The 19,634-nt window shown below is 40.5% G+C and overlaps 2 long non-coding RNA genes across 3 annotated transcripts; one reads left to right on the top strand and one right to left on the bottom strand.

Moving 5' to 3' along the window:
• Positions 1 to 593: 593 nt before the first annotated feature.
• On the bottom strand, positions 594 to 7,791 carry LOC140522548 (uncharacterized). Its single transcript, XR_011973357.1, has 2 exons — positions 7,284 to 7,791; positions 594 to 668 (listed from the first exon to the last, which is right to left on the bottom strand). It is a non-coding gene; the product is annotated as an uncharacterized lncRNA (long non-coding RNA).
• Positions 7,792 to 7,889: 98 nt separating this feature from the next.
• On the top strand, positions 7,890 to 12,769 carry LOC140522538 (uncharacterized). 2 transcript variants are annotated; one of them, XR_011973356.1, is made up of 4 exons: positions 7,890 to 8,039; positions 8,928 to 9,095; positions 12,315 to 12,439; positions 12,521 to 12,769. It is a non-coding gene; the product is annotated as an uncharacterized lncRNA (long non-coding RNA). The 2 variants fall into 2 exon arrangements; XR_011973355.1 differs by having other exon boundaries at positions 12,315 to 12,769.
• Positions 12,770 to 19,634: the final 6,865 nt, after the last annotated feature.

Consider the following 19,634-nt stretch of genomic DNA (forward strand, 5'->3'; position numbering starts at 1 on the left):
GCAGACAATAAGTATTAGAACCATAAGATGAATCCAGGTCCCTAACTCTAAATCAAACATTCTTTCCACCATAATGGGACTTTGGATACCACAGCCCCATTGGAGAGTCTAGTGAAACTTATGGACCACTTCTCAGAATCATGTTTTTAAATGCATAAAATAAAATAAAAGAGAGTCAATTATATTGAAACAAAGATATAATTTTTTTTCTCATCCAAGTTAATGATCCCCATTAAAAGACTCTTTGGAGATCTGTGGACCACAGGAGAAGAATCCCTGCTCTATATCACCTGGCTTCTATCAGTAGGTCAGTCAAGAGGCGTTTATTAAGTGCTTACTACGTGCCAAGCATTAGGCTAAGTTCTGGGCATACCAAGAAAGGGGAAGAGTCCATGTTATCAAGTAACTTCCATTTTAATAAGGGACAGGACATATGAATAACTAGGTACATACAACGTTATGTACAGAGTAGCTGGAATATTAATTTCAAAGGGACTGGACCAGAGATATACTGGAACCAGGTCAAAGCGATTCACCATAGCTGATGATAAAATTTTCAGAGTGAATATTTATGCTGCAGAACAAATCAAGGCTTGATTAATTATTTTGTTTATTGTCTGGATCAAAGGTGTCGACCACCTAGTCTTTCGGTCCCATGCTGTGAGTGCCTGTGAATCAGATTAAAATGTATGGGGAAGTAATTAGCAAAATAAATTAAAATGTAATAAAGCATAGATAATATTACATTTTAAAAATAAGTCAATATGTAGCTGTATAGATCCTCATGTATGAATTAGTACCCCTGTTTCTTTTGGAGTTGCACACTGATGGTCTAGATTCTAGACTTAGTGATGGAGAAAATGTTAATCATGCACATTTGTGTCACGTATATATATATACATTTTTTTTTTGGAGAATCAGTGGTTAAACACTTGCCAGCCACCAGTGAATTAGACAAAATATGTTTCTAATTTTATTAACTATAAAAAGAACTAAAAATTATATTGGTGAGGAATGATCTTTTAAGGAAGAAAACAAAAGAATGAAACGTTGATCAGCAAACATGACTGAATGAAAAAGATTGACCAACATGCTTTGTCTTGATTTCACATGACGTCAGGGGGTACATTGTGAGTGAGGATAGAAAGTAAGTGGGACTGAAGGTCACAAATCAGCTGCACCAGGAACTGGGAGGGAGAAGAAAGGACTCCTGCAGAAGATGGGATTTGAACTAAGACTTTAAATAAGCCATGGAAACCAAGAGGTAAAGGTGAGGAAGGAATGCATTGGGGGATAGAGGAAAGCCATTGCAAAGTCACAGAAATGGGAGAATGGGTATTGCATTCAAGAAGCAGTCTAGCTAGTTTGCAGAGGGGAACAATGTATTTAAAAAAAAAAAACTGGCCAATTTAGCAAGAACTTTAAATACCAGAGGATTTTACAATTGATTCTAGAGATAAGGAGCCACTGGAGCTCATTGGGTAAGGAAGTGACATAGTTAGACCTACCCTTTAGAAAAATTATCTTGGTGAGGACAAACTCCAGGGAGGGAGACCAGTTAAAACACTATTATCAGAACACAGGTATGAGGTAATGAGTATACTAGCACAGCACGAGCATGGTGGTTGTATGAGGGAAGAAAAGGAGGACATTTTGAAGGCAGCAATGATGAGATATAACCACACAATGCATGTGGGATGAATGAGAGAACTCAAGGATGAAAGCAAGGTCACATATCTCAGTGACAGGGTAGACAGTGGTCTCCTTGACAGTGAGGGAAGTTTGGAAGAGAGGATGGTTTGAGAGCAAAGATAACGAGTTCTTTTTTGGACGTATTGAGTTTGAGATGCCTACAGGGTACCCAGTTGGAGATATCCAAAAGTCAGTTGGTGATGTAGGACTCAGGAAAGAGGCAATAAGTAGATATGTAGATCTTAGAAATTATCTTCATGGACATGCTATTTGAACCCATGGGAGCTTATGTATAAAATCAGCACATGAAATAATATTGAGAAAAGGGCACAGGACAGACTTAGGGGATACCAACAGTTGGGGGATATGACATGGATGAAGAATCAGCTATGGTGACTAAGAAGGAATGAAAAGAAATATAAGAAAACTAGGAAAGAGCAATATTATGAAAATTTAGAGAGTGTAACTGTGATAACACTGTCAATTAAATGTGATGGGAATTCAGTGCAAGGGAAAAGCACTGGGTTTATATATAAGTGAAAGACCTGTATTTGAATTTAGGTTCTGTCACTCACCACTAGTGCCATCTTGGGCAAATCACTCTTTGGGCCTCAGTGGCCTCATCCATAAAATGAGGGTATTAAACTACATCTCCTCCAGCTCTAAATCTATCATTTTACGAAAGACTTGAATTCCAAGATAGCTATTAAGTAGGAAAATGCTATTAAACATGTATTAGATGCCTATTTTGTGCAGTAAAAATAACAGTTCATTCTATAGTACTTACTTTAACATTTACAAAGTGTTTGTGTTATAGCAAGCCCTATCAGACAGGCAGCGTACATATTGTGATTTTTATAGACAAGACACCCAGTTCAGAGAAGTTAATAGTCACACAGATTATAAGCTTCTGAGCCGAGAAAAAGCCAGGTCTTCTGACTCCACAGGCAGGTGCTGGGGAAGCGAAGGTAAATAAGGTTCTCATGTTAGGGTGCTTGACCCCTGAAGGGCAAGGATTTAACTAACCGTTCTTGGTTTGTGTCATTCGCAGTTTTAGTAAATAGATCACATTCTTTAGCAATATTCAAGCCATTAATAAAAATATTAAACAGTACAGGGCCAAGAAACTAGAATTAAAGTTAGAAGGGACATCAGAGGTCATCTTAATATAACCTCCTCATTTTATTGTCAAGGAAACTGGAGTCACAGAGGTTACCTAAGGTCACCTAGGGAGTAAAGAGCAGAGAAAGAATTAGAACTGGGTCCTCCCACTCCAGATTCAACATTATTTCCTGTGCTTTCATGCTTTCAGGATGCTAGGTCTGTTGACTTAAGCTCATCAAGAATAATTTAAATGCTCTCTATAATATCTCCCTTCTTATGTTGAATTTCAACTCCCTATTGGCTATTTTTGTTATCTCCTTTTAGTCCTAAGGTCATTCTCGTTTTACAGAGAAAGCAGGGGAAAAAATTAGAATTGCATTCTTCCTTCTACCATCAGTCACCACAGTTCTATTCCCCTGGAGCAGTGTTCCTGTCTTTCTTTGATTTCCCCAACAACTAAAAAACAAAAACAAAATAAAAACAATCTTTTTGGTGACCTCTGCTCATCCTGGGATTTTTAGCATGTCTGACACTGTTCTTACAAGCCTGTTTTTATATTTATCCTCAGAGTTACCGGCATTTCGTTCCATCTTTGGTGAATTCTTCCTTCCTTCCTTTTCTTTTCTTTCTTTTGGGCCTGTGATTTCATTGATGTCAGGAACCCTTATTAAGGCAACTTCCTCTAACAATGCTGATCTAAAGTTGGCAGGAGCTCTAAAAGGTTATTTGTCCAAGATCACAATCAGAATATGGCAAAGATGAGTTTTGATCCCAGGACTTTCTGACTACATGACTAGAATTTTATCCACTATACCCCAGTACCTCTCCTACATAGTCATATTGGTCTCACAACTCTATTTTCTTCCTTAGACAAATTGTTTCTCTATGTACCTTCAGAATTTCAATATTGAGAGTTTCCCATGTCTCCTGGGCTCAGGTTCCCTGTAGAATATTGGTTCATGGCACCCTATGTATGTTTTTCTTCTGGACTCTTTGAATTTCTCTTTCAAAAAATGTATGCAGCATGTCAGACTATATTTGTTTTCATTCTCTCCTGGAACCACCACTTTTTCCCCCAAAGATTCCTATCACTTCTACTCCAACAAGTTCTTCCTTATAGAGAATTAAGTCCTGAAAAGAAGGTTCCTTCCCTCTGCCTCCTCTATCTTTTGAAGGACAAATTCTTAGTAAGACAAACCAAACCATTATTAGCTTCTTTGCTTTTGACACAGAGAGAGCTCTAGTAAACATCTGGATAATTGAAGTCCCCCAATACCAATATGACAAACCTCTGTCCCAGGCTTGCTATGTTTCCCAATATTATCTGATGATAATATTGGTTCTGTTTATCCCAGAATATTCTCTATCACATTCCTCTTCCCTCTGGCTCCTGGATTGTCTCACATGAATTTATATTCTTACCATGTAATATTCCTCATCCCCCACCTCCCATCCCACTGCCCTTTAATGATCCTATTTCTTCTGGAGTATATCTTTCCATCACCATACTCCAGTTTCATGACTGTCCCAATGTATGAAGTCTCTATGATGCTTCTAGGCCCAACTGGCCTCCTTGAAGGAATATCCTTAGTTCATATTGCTTGTTATCCATAGTTGGAACATTAGTATGCAAGTTTTGTTGCTGGTTACTTTCTTGGGTTTTGTATCCTGTGCATTTCTGCCCATCTTTATGGTGATGATTCCTAGTCTATGATATCCAGTTGGTGAGTACAGATTGGCAGTTTTTCTTTTTCTCAAAGCCTTTTTGATTGGATTTATAAGATTTCAGATAAAATCCTTTTTTTTTTTTTGGAAGACCTTTTAGCTTTACTCAATTACTGGCTGAGGAATAAGTATTTTAAAGTTTATCTAGAAATTCAAAAACTAGTTCTTAGGCACAGTCTCCTACACCAGCCATATCTGATGCTCATAGGCTGAGGGAGAAATATTAGTAGAGAGGAAAAGATTAAAGATAAATGGCAAAGGATAGTTGATGGATCAAGGACAAAGGAGAAAAAGGGGTATCAGATCAAGGGTATAGTGGGAAGAGTTAGCTTTTGTAATGAGAAAGGATACTGGATCATCTTGATTAGAAGGAAAGCAGAAAGGAAAGATGAGGAGAGAAAGACTAAGAGTCGTGAAGAAGGAGACTTCAGGGAGTTTGTTAGATAGTCTCAATCTTCTCAGTAAAGTAGAAGTTAAGTATCTGCTGAGAATAAAGAGAAAATGGAGTAGAGTTGGGGGACCTGAGGAGAGATGAGAAAGTTTGGAATAGCTACTGGAGAGAATGTTACGGAGTCATTGAGATGACTAAAAGGATTTCCAGGTCCCATTTAAGTTTAGAGAGCTTGCACATAGTGATCTTAAATAGCACATTGTTGGAAAATTAATGTTTATAGCTGTTAATGGCCAACAGTCAGAGCAAAGTCTGTGATGAATTTTCCCTTAAGATTGTGGGCAAGCTGTAAGGGAAACACCCATGATGCCAGAAAAGAAAGAGAATGCAACATTGGATAGGACCATCAAAATTGCAATCATGAACCCGAGGGGAAAAATGAGGATAAAGGTGTCAGAAATGTCAGAAGCCAGGTTAAAACAAGAGAGTAGGCAGTCAAGACAGAGGCTGAGAGATCACAAAGACACAAAGATGAGCTGGGTTTGAGAGCCTTGAAATAGTCCATCTGCCAGAACCAGAACAGTTTGTTGCCCACAAGGCATTCTCCAGAATGGTTTCCTTTTGCCATCAGGCACACACATACCATCCAAAACTCTCTCTGGCTCTTTAAAGGAACTGGGATCAAGATACCAAAGTCTATTGTTTCACTGGAAAAAGGCAACTGTTAAAGGAATAGGAATTAAACCTGGAGAAAATAGGATTTAACCATGTCAATCTGAATTACTATACAGAGGCTATATTAACCAATCAATAAGCATTTATTAAAAACAAACCAGGTACAGAGCACAGAGAGCAAATTTAGATAAGATAAAATAGAGTTTAGACAATGTGTGCTTCCTGACCTCAAAGGGCTTAAAGTCTAGTAAGAGGAAAAGGCACAGATACAGATAATGGCAATATACATTTTTGCAAGGTGACTAGATCTGTAATTTCTTTGATATAGGAAATTCCCAGTGAAGAAACTCCCTTCACCAATGCAGATCAGTACCTATTCTTCAACTATAGTTTCAGAGAATTTCCTGGGATTTAAGCAGAGAGTTGAAGTGATTTGCCCAGGGTCTCACAGTCAGCATGTGTCAGAAAAGCACAATATAATAATAAATGATATGAACAGATGCAAAACTGTGTGAGAATGGAGGCAGAAGGTCCCTAGGCATGTGGAATCAGAGGAAGTTTCATGGAGGAAGTGGTTTCTGAGTTTGCCTTTGAGGAATGAGTAGGAATGAAAAGGGAGGAAGACCCTGCAAGCCTACGCAATATCATCAGTAAATAGCACTTTGAAACTGGGTTATCACATGATATGTGAGGGAACCAATGAGCCAAAAGACATCAGATGAATTGTTTCTATATAAAAAGTTGGATGCAGGTGCAGAGACATTTCAAAGGGAGAAAAATGGGAGAGCTTTAAAGAAACAATAGCAAGAGATTTAAAAATAGGCATGGCTACAAGATGGAAGGAAAGACCTCCAGGGTAAGTAGACCAATATACCTCTGAGAGTGGCAAAGAATACATGTCAGAATTCCTGGGTACATGTGTGCATAAAGCCACTTTAAGGTCATGGCTGAAGAAAGGGGAGGGTGATAGAAAAGGAAGCAGGAATGAAGGTTTCATCTCCCAGAAATACTATGACTCTCTATCTTGAGCATTTACCCAAGGTCACACAGTACGTAAAAATCAGAGGTGGAATTTGAACTCAGATCTTTCTGCCTACTAGTCTTTCAGGCAACTAGCATTTATTAAATGCTTACAATGCACCAGGCATTGTGCTAAGCACTAAAGATACGAAGAAAAGTTAAAAAGTCTCAACTTTCAGGGAACTCTCAGTCAAACAGGGGAGACATGTATAAATATCTAGGTACACACAAGATGTATACAGTGTAGATGGAAGGCAATCTGACAGGGGAAGGCATTAGCAGCTGGGGGTATTGGGGAAGGCCTCCTGCAGAAGGTGGGATTTGAGCTGAGTACTGTAGGTTTAGGACTCCTGTCTACTAAGTCACCCAGAACAAGTGGAGTTCTGACAAGTGTGTGTCTGTGTGTGTGTCTCTGTGTGTGTGTGTGTGTGTGTGTGTGTGTGTGTGTGTGTGTCTTCCTGGTTTTGAGGTCAGTTCTCTTTTCACTACATCATACCTCTGAGGTAATTGTGGACAGGGAGGCAGCTGGGTGGTGAGTAGGCTAGAATGCTGAACTTGGAGTCAGAAAGACCTGAGCTAAATCCTGCCCCAGACACTTCCCAGTTGTGTGACCTAGGCAAGTAATCACTGCCTCAGTTTCCTCACCTGTAAAATGGGGGATAATAAGAGTACTTACCTCACAGGGTTATTGTGAGGATCAAACGATATCCTTTAGGGAAAGCAAACCTTAAAGCGCTGTGTAAATTTTAGTTATTCTTAACGCTTCTTCGTTTCTTTTCACTTTTACTGGACCAAGAATTGGAGGAAAACGGTTTCATTGTTAAGTTATAACAACAGTTGCTCCTATTATCTCTTCCAGAACGTTGAATGGTCAGAAATTTTGTTGAGAGATCACATTTTTTTAAACAGAGATGTTTACCATGGTTCATGTGACTACTGACGATCCTCTGGCCTGTGGCTGAGGGAGAAAGGAAAGAGTGAAGGGGAATGACCCACGTGAACAGCGCTGTCTGCAGAACAATTACTGCAAACAGAGGACTTCATTCTTTTCCAGTCCTGAGAATTCATTCAGTTTCATGTATGACAATTTACCTGAGAGCCAAATAAAGTTAAAAAAAATAGGGGGAAAAATACACACGTCTTTTAGAAATGAAGAAAGCTAGAGTGGCATATGCTCCCTGCTCATCCAGGCTGGTTTTATGCTCTGCGTAATATTGACAAAATCAGCACGGCTTGGCAGTTATGCATTAATGGAAGCACCTGAGTGACATTCTCAATAAATGATTAGCTGAATAGCTTGCTCCCTACTGGGCCAATAGGGTTTGTTTTGCTTTATTAGCCTGCAATATTTAAAGCATGTGACTGCTGAAAGAGACCCAAGACACCTTCATAATTAGAACAAAGAACGAAAGGGGGATGGGAAGCTTGCTAAGTATTGTTTTTGTGTTATTGTTTTGTTTTTAATTTTTAACTGATTTTCATAAAACCACCAAGGCAAGAGAAGGGGAGCCAAGTTAATCTGAAGGTGGGGAATGAAGAGAGGCTCTCTCTTTTGACTGTCAGAAGACAAAAGATTGGGTGGCACTTGTGTGTATGTGAGGTATAATAGGGAAAGAGGGGAGGAGAAAGGCAAACTGGGGGTAAGAGGGTAAAAAAGAGAGGGGGAGAGGGAGTGAAGGGAAATGGGGGAGAGGGAGGGAGAGGAAGAGGAAAGGAAGAGGGGGAAGGGGAGGGGGAGAGAGGGGAGAGGGGGAAAGTGAAGGGAGGGAGGGAGGATAGAGGGAGTGGAGAGAGGGAGGGGAGAGAGAAGAAAGCAGGGGAGAGGGGAGAGAGGGGGGAGAGAGGCAAAAGTCACCTGATTTCCTTGATTTTGGGTTAAACATAGTCTATTTGAATTGAAGTTTAAAAATCAATTAACTGCAGCTCCCATGAGAATGTCCATGTTCATTATATACAAAGCACATATTGCCCTGAACGTGGCTATAAAAATTGTAACAGTTTCGTGACTACTTATCACAGAGACCACAATCTGGAACACAGAGGCATTGAGGAAATACAATCTCCTCTCAGATATGTCTCCCCCTCAGCTCGTGCTGCAGTGCGAAATTTTAATAGCTCATCAAGTTTATAGCGGTCATCAACTACTGTCCCTTTTCATCTAGTTTCTAATGCAAGAAGAAGCACATTCTTAATAATGACCTAAACCTATCTCATGAAATAATGCTCCAGGATGACGAACTAAATTATGAGCGATTATTTCTAAATTCATTGCAACTTCGTCTGGGATTTTTTTTTTTACTACCTGCTTAATTTCTTCCAGCCAAACCACTGGCGTTGTTACCCAGAATATAAGCAATACAGCACTAAAGGAAAGGAATTTCCAAGTTGCTTTTCAAGTTTCTGTTGACTCTGAGAGAAGAGCTCGAGCCAGACTTTGGTTGGCATATCTCTACTGCCAAACTCAACCTCACCCTCACAAAACTAAAAGGTAAAAATGAGTTCTGCTGTCCAAGCAAACTGTTATTGACATGGGGAATTGATGAAGGTCAGATGCAAATTTTTTAAAATGAGCAGTAGGCCTTTGAAGTCTCTGGAATTAGAAAAGGGGTCATAACATCCAGAATCATTTTTGTTCCACAAGAAAAAAAGAATTATATATCCCAGAACAAAGGGATGGAAAAACTTGCTGCTTTGCATTAAGTAAAACGTGAAATGGTGACATAGACAGTTTTATTCCTTGTCTGTCTACACATTAGCCATGACTCTACATTGACTTATGTTTCAACAAATGTTAAAAATTTAAAAACAAAAACCAGTTAATTGCCCACAGATTTTGTCGAGAAGACACAGTTGTTAATCAAACATTTGTTGAGTGCACCTACCAAGTAGAAGGCACTGTGTTTGATGCTAAGGACATAAAACAGACCTTGCACTATGGTTTCCAGTCTAATAGGGGAAGAGGTTTATGACTTGTAACCTATAGTTTTAAACCAAAGCTCTTCCCTTATACAAGTTGGGTTCAGTCTTGGAGGGTCTTCATAAAAATCTTTTAGAATTGTATCCCTATCCAGCAATTCCCCTTGCAATATCAGGATCTGGCTAGCATTTAGAAAATGAAAAGACTTTTAGCTTCCACATAAGGCCTCAGTCTGCCATCACATAGTAATGTGATAGTAATTTAAGCAACAGGAAATGCAAAAAAACAAAGAGCTCACATTAACATGGATCAAAGTTGCTCTCATTCATTAGAGGCAGCTGGGATTCTACCAATAGAACACTGCAGTAAGAAGTCCTGAATTCAAATGTGGCCTCAGACACTAATTGCATCACCCTGGGCAAGTCACTTGACCTCAGTCTACCTCAGTTCCCTCATCTGTAAAATAGGTATTATAATAACAGCACCTCACGGGTAGTTGCGAGGATAAAATGAGATGACATTTATAAAGTGCCTTGCAAATCTTAAATTACCATATAAATGCTCAGTATCTTTCTCTCTGGTAGGCCTCCATCTTCCTTAGGGACCTATACAATCTTCCAGTCATGCTATAACAGGGTTGTTTCATGAGGAAAAAAACTGCCTAGCATCATAAAAGCTCAACTCTTTGCAGTGAGTCCCACTTTCCCAATGACCTATATACAATTATCTACAGATTTATAAGATGGCTATGGTTGGGCTCCTCACGAATGACAGTCAAATCCTATCTTAGACCTGCACAATAAACATAAGTCACAGTATCAGTGAAAAATATAGGCTTATATCTCTGTACTTTAATTCTGTTCCTCCAATTCTGGTTTCCAATCTCCATATAGTGCAAAAACTTGGTAGAATTCAGGAGTTCCTTTGTTACTCTGTTTCTAGGTCCTATCAGCTGTCATCTCTGGGGTGGCATGGCTTCTTGGTGCCTGTGGTTCTTTGTTAGAGCTATAGTGCCCCAGGACCACATCAGTTTCCTTCTAAGGATGTCTGACAACTTCCTTTGGGTCAGTCTCAACCTTTGTTTTCCTTTTGATTGTCTCTAGTCATTCAGGACTCCTTTTTAATGGTCAAAGGCAAAGTTCAGATTATGAATTGACCATGAATCAATCTGTTGGTCTCAAATGAGGTATTAAGGAGTGAACGAATGCCTCAGTTCACATATTCTCAAGGGAGTCTAATCAATAGCAAGAGAAAGGCCTCAGCTGTGTTAATCTTGACAATGAGAAAGTCATTTTGTCCAGAGATTAACACCTAATTCAGGAGCCTCCTAAATTTATTTCATAATCACCTAAAAGAATTTGGCATAACTCAGTATAGAAAAGGTGAATCAGAGCACAGAGAAAGGTAAGTGAAAAGAATGATCAAGTTGGAGTTGTGGAATCCACATTCAAATCCTAACTCCATATATGACTTTGGGCAAGTCACTTATCCATTATGGACCTCGGTTTTCTCATATTTATAACAAGAGGAGTAGATTAGATGACCTTTCTGGCTCTAGATGTATATTCCTATGAATACCTATTGTGCTGGCTATGATATGCATAATTATCTCCATTTTGCATAAACCCTGTGGACTGACATTGAACTGGGTCCACAATTAAAGAGAAGCACAATATGCTGGATGGCTTTTGTGGAGCCATACAGTTCTGTTCATGAACCAAGCATCTCTCTCAGAGGATGGCCCACCTTTTACAGCATTAACATTTTTCAGTGATACTGCATGGCTGCAAATCATGGATTATCAGTCTCCAAAGCATTAAAGGGGAGAATAATACCTGTGATTCCTACTCACAGAGTTGTTGTTAGGATCAAATGAGATAAATTATCTAAAACTCAGCTATCATTATTATTATTATGAGGAAAAGTGGTTGATATTTTGTAAGAAAGGTAGCACCAAGGTGTTACATTTGCCTGATATTCCTTTTGTCTTAGGGGATGGGAAACTGGAAGTTAAGTCCAGCTAGTACAATTCGGAAAGGCAGGGTTAGACTGGATGTCACAGCTTTCATCAACTGTGTCCAGAATGTGTTGACTTTTGAGCAGCAAACACAAAGACAATGCAGAGGAAGAGACCCCAGGACATTTTGGAGGCCTCCCACATGCAACACAAATACTTGAATTTACAATGGGTTTATTATCATTTGATAACGATAACTTGGGTTTTTTCAAAGTATATTAGGAATTTACTCCATGCTCTACTACACAGAAATAGGTACACACAAAGTCAAACTCAACCAGCATCTTCATTGCACGCAATCCACTACCTCCCAGCTTGCTTGGGCCTTGATAGCATGCTCTCCCACCACACAGAGCTGGTTTCCACGTAGACCTAAGCCATCATACACTAGTCCCCTTCCTACTTTCTGGCACCTCTAAATAGACCAGTAGAAATAGCAGTGCAGAGAGCTGGTCATCATTTTTAGCTATTCTCTGCCATGGGAGGGGGCATCTTAGGGAAATTTACCATGCTGTACCTCGAATCAGCTAATCAGTTTTGTGATTAATACAAGCAGAGACTTTGGAGGCCATCCAGTTGACCCCCTCCTTTGAACAGATGAGGAGACTGAGGCCCAGAGAGGTTAGGATTTATCCAAAGTCACACAAGTGGTAGGTAGGAGAGCCAGGATTGAATCCTAACCTAGCTTCTTGTCTTCAAATTCTGTGCCTCTTTCAGTGTACATCACACTTGTCCATGTGGCCCCTTCTGACTTTCTTGTCTTATATCTCCAGAACATACCTACTAAACTTCACCTACTTTTTACCTGTGGCTCCAAGAATCTGTAGCATGCACAGCATCCACACCCGGGTAAAGCATCTCAGCACGTGGGTTAAACCAGGTTAAAGGTAACCCAGAGGTGAGTGGGGAGGGAGGCAGATATGAAGACTTTCCCCCTTGGAATGGGCAGTGAGAACAATTTGTTCCTTTGGCCATGAAGGCAGCTGGAGCAGGAACTGTGGAGTCTTTAGACCTTGGTCGGACAGCGAAAGCACCAAGGTCATCCACTGCATCCCAGGCCACTGCTAGTCATCTGTCCTGCTGCTGGACCACAATGACTCATGAAGAGAGAGTGAGGCTGAAGACTTTGTGCAACTTTGCCTCCCTTAAATATAATTCACACAAAAGTCAAGACTTCACCCTGTGATGTCATTGCTCCTTTTCAAAAAATTAAAGATGAACAACCAAACTGGCAGGTTGTAACTACTCATTTTCTTCTGTTTGGGATTACCATTGTCCTAATTAGAGACAAAATGACTGCAAGTAGTAGAGGATTATAAATTACCAACAGAGGTACATTTATATTATTAGCATTTCAATAGCATTTTTGTTTCACAGATTTTTGAAAAAAAAATTGTTACAATCTGCTAAATTGTTTAAATAAGTTAGGGTGGGGCAGAGTCAACTTTAAGCAGAGTCATAACAAGCAATTTTTTCAGCTGGGGCAGCACAGAGCTGACACAAATAGCATGGAATGTGTCTTCGAAACAAGGGCATTGGATCCCATGGGGAAAAGTGGAAGGAACTTACTTTGTACTTATGGAAGCTGGCTATCTGGTAGCTTCCTATTTTAATTAACTCTTCTTACTAGCTGTGTGACCCTGGGCAAGTCACTTGACTCTGTTTCCCTCAGTTCCTCATCTATAAAATGAACTGGAGAAGGAAATGGCCAACCCCTCGAGCACCTCTGCCAAGAAAATTCCCAAAGCATCACTAAGAGTTGGATACAAATGAAACAACTGAACAACAATCAACTAGGTGCTAAGCTCTGTTTTCCTTTTAGTTTTTATGTCCTCCATGCAGCAAATGGATTCCTAGAATTTTCAGGGTTCTCCTAAGTCAGTATCCTACCCAGGCTGCCTGGTCCTAGTCATAGCTCTAAAGGTTAGGATAACTAACTGCACATATATGTAAAAATAAGGTTCAGAATTATTTTTCATCCCTGGAAATTTCCATCATTTGAGTCTGAACAAGTTAGGGATAGAGCTAGATGCCAAGAAGGGTAAAGTTTTGCCTCACCCTCCAGATGTCAGGTTTTGAATTTCTAAGACCACTATATCTTGCCTACTGCAAATGAGGGAGAGACAGAGAGACAAGGAGAGAAAGGGAGTTTTAAGGAAAATATAAATGCAAAAATATTATTGCAATTAAATAGTTCGGCCAGTGTAGACCAGAACACCTTGAGGAAATGGAGTCAGGGCAAAGCTTGCTAGGAAGACAGAGTTGAAAACCATAGTTGAGCCGCACGACATATAAAAGATTACGGACTTGTTTTTATTGTCATTTTGTTTGACAAGTGCAATGTGATTTCTATAACATTTTTTATTTGCTGTATTTCAAAGGCCTACTGTCACGAACTATGTCAGACAGATAGGTGCTGGGCTGTTTGAAAAGGGGGTGGGGTGGAGGGAGATATTTTGGGATGCACTCCAGTTGGGATGTCTAGCAAACACAACATTTCTGCATTCCCAAAGGGTCAGGCCACCCACAGTTGGCTACCCTACCAGGATAAGTCATGGAACAGCTGCCTGATGAGAGGGGGTAGGGAGGAAAGGGAGACCATGAAATGGGTAGAGGGGAAGGGATGGAAGAGCTAAATAATTCACTGAATATCTGCTTGATTAGAAATAAAAAGAGGGGCTGAGGAGATGAAGGCAAGGGGCAAGAGAAAATGGCAGACTGGGATGGAAATTCAAGAACTATGTATAAAAAAGCTGTCGACAACTATTAATGAGCTGAGATGAAGAATTCATTCCGTGAGTAAAATTGATTTTGGGTATCTCTTGTTTGCCCCTCCCCCCATTCCTGATGATGAGAATGCATTCAAATTATGAGAACAATTTAAAAAAAAAAAAGTCAGCTGGTTTCTTTCTTACTTGGGAGTGACATCTGCTAGGCAGCCAGTATTCCATACCAGTGGAAGGGATTAGCTTGGGTTCACTGTGCCATCATATCCCCTGCCCATGGCTGACAAAATCATGTATCAGTGAAACAGCAGCACAAGCAGCTTCGTCATCTCATTGAGGAGGGAGGGCTGCTATTGGCAGATAAGTGACAGAAAGCTTGACAGCTGGCCATTTTTCATTTGAAAACCCAAAATAAACAAAAGGGAAAATGACAGGGGTGTAGTTGGAAGACATTTTGGATGAAACAATCCACCCACTCCAACTTTCTAGCCCCAATATCATCATATAGGCACATACCTCCATGGACACCCATAGTAGATGGAGAGACCCTGTAGTCCCTTGATCCAACTTGGCGTCCTCCCAATGGCCTCATTTTTAGATGACACCCCCAATATTCAGTCCAAGGAAATGTGTTTTTCTGCCTTTTGGTTCTAATGCTCTCCTTCAGGCAAACAGTTGGGAAGACAATATTCTTAAGGCATATATCTCTTCAGAGGATACTAAGCCAACTTCTTCCTCACCTTGCTTGCATCTCCAGATGGTCAAGATTCTTTAAGTTAGAACTAGAGAAAACTGCTTTGAGTCTTGGATTTAGCCTCCAAAACTTAGAGGTTAGACTTTTTTTTTTTTTTTGGCTTTCAAAGAAGTCGGGGGGAAACATAAGCAAAATCAACATAATGCTACACAGTTTTCGTTGTTGCAGTAAGGTTGTGACTCAAATTAGAGTCATCGAGGGTCAGTGAAAAGATCTCCAAAGATCCAAAAAGAACAAAGAGACAGCTGAGTGCAGCTGACCAGATATTAGCAGAGCAATATGAGAAATTCAGTGATAGAACCAGGGGAGAGTAGGGGACAGGTGTCACCATTTGCATTGGGAGGGTACACTGGCAGTTCTGCTCACAACGCACACTGCCAGAGTATTTAGCCAGAGAGAGGGAATGCAAACAGTGGCTATTATACCAATATAAACTGTAACCCAACATGCCTCTGGGCATACTCAGGCAGGTTTTGACTCTAGGGACTGACCCCTAAGGGTCAATTGATCTCTGGCTTTTTGCCTGTACCTGTAGTTAATCTCAGAAAATCACTAGAAAAAAAAGCTTAAATATAATATAATTCATGCCTGTGTTTCCCTAAAAGTGGGTAATTGGGTCCCTACCTCCTGCACAAGTATTCAATGTGCAATACGAGTAGTAGGTATGGAATGGTCATTTTTCTAACCCACAAAACATACATAAGATGCTGAGATATAAGAGGTGTAAAGACCTGAGTGAAGTCAGGTTAAGTGAAGACTCCTCAAGCATGAATTCCCCCAAACCCCCACCCTTCCTTCCTACCAACGCTAAAATAACTAAGTGTCCCCCTCAGGCAAATAAAATGCTCCAGGATGGAGAACCACCAAAGTTCTGGTGTGGCACCCCATTCACTTCCCCTTCACCACCCCCTTATGCCACATCAGCATTCTTCCCTTAAGTTTGATATTTGGTAACAAAAACTCTCGTTGGTGAGCAATGATTCTTTCTGTGTTCTTTGTCTTGGGGGTAGATTCCCATGTTTAGACTGTACTCCTGGATTCCCAGCCAATGGGAAGAGTGGCTACTGGGCTTCCACGTTAGGGACTATATAATGTTGTACTCTGCTCCACTCAGGTGCACCCCCTTGCTGGCACAGCTGATGGTCTTGTGGGAAGTGCCCCTTCTCATGAGATTGTAATAAATTTCTTTTCGCCTTCTACCTTGAGAAGCCTCTGAGTTTAATTTGAGTAAGGGTCACCGTATCCCACACAGGAACAAACATTTATTAGTTGCCCACTGTGTGCCAGGCACTGCACTAACTGCTTTATAAACATCTTATCTGATCCTCACAACAACCAGAGGAGGTAGTTTCTATTATTACCCACATTTTATAGATGAGGAACTGAGTCAGACAGAGGGTGACTTGCTCAGATTCACACAGCTAGTAAGGGTCTGAGACTAGATGTGACCTCAGGTCTTGCTAATTCCAGGCTTAATGCTCTATCCACTGTGCTAGCTAACCACCTCATGGAGTGGCTTCTGCACTAAAGCTGAAACAACTTTAAATCCTACCTCTTATCCTTAAAATCTAGGTAAATATAAAGACATATAGAAACAAAGTTCTTTAAAAAAAAAAATTAGGGGGCGGAGCCAAGATGGTAGACTAGACACACTTATGCAGGGTCTCTCCCCACAGCCCATAAAATAACTGCAGAAAGGGACTCTCAACAAATTCTGGAGCAGCAGAAGTGGAGAACAACAGAGTGGAGGAGATTTCCAGCCCACAGTGACCTGAAAGGCCTACGGAAACGTCGGTTGCACTGAACATGGAGAGAGCGTGCAGAGCCCAGACCAGCCTTGACCAAGCAGTGGCGTGAGGAGACTCTGGGAGGAGGTCACCTTGGGGGCAGAATCTCCAGTCACAGTAGCGGGTCCTTAGATCCCTTGGCCTATAGGTGCCAGAGGTCAGTGATGGGGTTTTATCAGCAGGCCAGAAAGGGAGAAGTGCCTTCCCATAGCTCCAGCAGCAGGCAGCAGCCACAGAGCCTGCACAGCAGCCCAAATGGAAGCTCCATTGTTGGAGTGTAAAAACCCCTGGGGGCATTGAAGAGCTTAGTCTTACCTCAGCTCTGGGTGGAGGCCCTGGGAGAGCTGGTCTTTGTCTCACACTGAATGGTGGCCCTGCCCATCCAGCTTACCTGAAAATCAGCCCCCAGTGCTGACTTGGGAACTGGAGACCAAGCAGCTGTGGAGAGGTATCTGCTAAGTTTCTGGGCACAAAAATCCCTCTCTGCATCCAGATCAGTACACGCTTGATTGTGCCACCTTGGAGGAACTGAGATCTCACAGATTCCCAGAGTATACCCTATTCTTGACAAAGAACCCAAAAGTCAAGTAACTGGTTGGGAAAATGCCCAAAAAAGGGAAAAATGTAAGACAATTGAAGGCTACTTTCTTGGTGAACAGATATCTCCTCCCATCCTTTCAGATGAGGAAGAACAATGCTTACCATCAGGGAAAGACATAAAAGTCAAGGCTTCTGTATCCCAAACACCCAAAATAAATATTCAGTGGGCTCAGGCCACAGAAGAGTTCAAAAAGGATTTTGAAAATCAAGTTAGAGAGGTGGAGGAAAAACTGGGAAGAGAAATGAGAGACATGCAAGTTAAGCATGAAAAACAAGTAAACACCCTGCTAAAGAAGACCCAAAAAAATGCTGAAGAAAATAACACCTTGAAAAATAGGCTAACGCAATTGGCAAAAGAGGCTCAAAAAGCCAATGAGGAGAAGACTGCTTTCAAAAGCAGAATTAGCCAAATGGAAAAGGAGGTCCAAGAGCTCAATGAAGAAAACAGTTCTTTAAAAATTAGAATGGAACAGATGGAAGCTAATGACTTTAGGAGAAACCAAGAAATCACAAAACAAAACCAAAAGAATGAAAAAATGGAAGATAATGTGAAATATCTTATTGGAAAAGCAACTGACCTGGAAAAGAGATCCAGGAGAGACAATTTAAAAATTATGGGACTACCTGAAAGAAAGGATCAAAAAAAGAGCCTAGACATCATCTTTCATGAAATTATTAAGGAAAACTGCCCTGAGAGTCTAGAAACAGAGGGCAAAATAAGTATTCAAGGAATCCACAGATCACCTCCTGAAAGCTATCCAAAAAGAGAAACTCCTAGGAACACTGTGGTCAAATTCCAGAGTTCCCTGGTCAAGGAGAAAATATTGCAAGCAGCTAGAAAGAAACAATTCAAGTATTGTGGAAATACAATCAGGATAACACAAGATCTAGCAGCTTCTACATTAAGGGATCAAAGGGCGTGGAATATGATATTCCAGAAGTCAAAGGAACTAGGACTAAAACCAAGAATCACCTACCCAGCAAAATTGAGTATAATACTTCAGGGGAAAAAATGGTCTTTCAATGAAATCGAGGACTTTCAAGCATTCTTGATGAAAAGACCAGAACTGAAAAGAAAATTTGACCTTCAACCACAAGAATGAAGAGAAGCATGAAAAGGTAAACAGCAAAGAGAAGTCATAAGGGCCTTACTAAAGTTGAACTGTTTTCATTCCTACATGGAAAGACAATATTCATAACTCTTGAAGCTTTTCAGTGTTTGGGTAGTTGGTGGGATTACACACATACATACACACACACACACACAGTCAGAGCACAGAGTGAGTTGAATAGGATGGGATCATATCTTTAAAAAATGAAATTAAGCAGTGAGAGAGAAATATATTGGGAGGAGAAAGGGAGAAATGGAATGGGGCAAATTATCTCTCATAAAAGAGGCAAGCAAAAGACTTTTCAGTGGAGGGAAAAAGAGGGGAGGTGAGAGAAAAACATGAAGCTTACTCTCATCACATTCCACTAAAGGAAGGAATAAGATGCACAATCATTTTGATATGAAAACCTATCTTACAATACAGGAAAGTGGGGGAGAAGGGGATAGGAGGGGTGGGGGGGATGATGGAGGGGAGGGCAGTGGGAGGAGGGAGCAAATTGAGGTCAATACTCTTGGGGAGTGACAGGATCCAAAGAGAGAACAGAAGCAATGGGGGGCAGGGTAGTATGGAGGGAAATTAGTTAGTCTTACACAATATGACTATTATGGAAGTCATTTGCAAAACTACACAGATATGGCTTATATTGAATTGCTTGCTTCCCAAAGGGAATGGGTGGGGAGGAAGGGATGAAGAGAAGTTGGAAGTCAAAGTTTTAGGAACAACTGTTGAGTATTGTTCTTACTACTAGGAAATAATAAATACAGGTAAAGGGGTATAGAAAGTTATCTGGCCCTACAGGACAAAAGAGAAGATGGGGACAAGGGAAGGGAGGGATGTTAGAAGAGAGGGCAGATCAGTGATAGGGGTAATTAGAATGCTCAGCATTTTGGGGAGAAATGGGGAGAAAATTTGGAACCCAAAATTTTGTGAAAATGAATGTTAAAAGTTAAATAAATAAATTTTAAAAAAAGTAGATTCTAAACAAGCATTTCCCTGAATTGTCAAAACACTCACCAATTACTCTCTAATAGGACACTGCTCAGGAACTATATGGACTATCTTATTTCTTAAGGTAGCATAGTCCATCTGGAAGTCTTCCTCTCTTTCTAAAGGC

This window comes from Notamacropus eugenii, chromosome 1 (assembly GCF_028372415.1).
Source record: "Notamacropus eugenii isolate mMacEug1 chromosome 1, mMacEug1.pri_v2, whole genome shotgun sequence".
Classification (NCBI taxonomy): Eukaryota; Metazoa; Chordata; class Mammalia; order Diprotodontia; family Macropodidae; genus Notamacropus; species Notamacropus eugenii.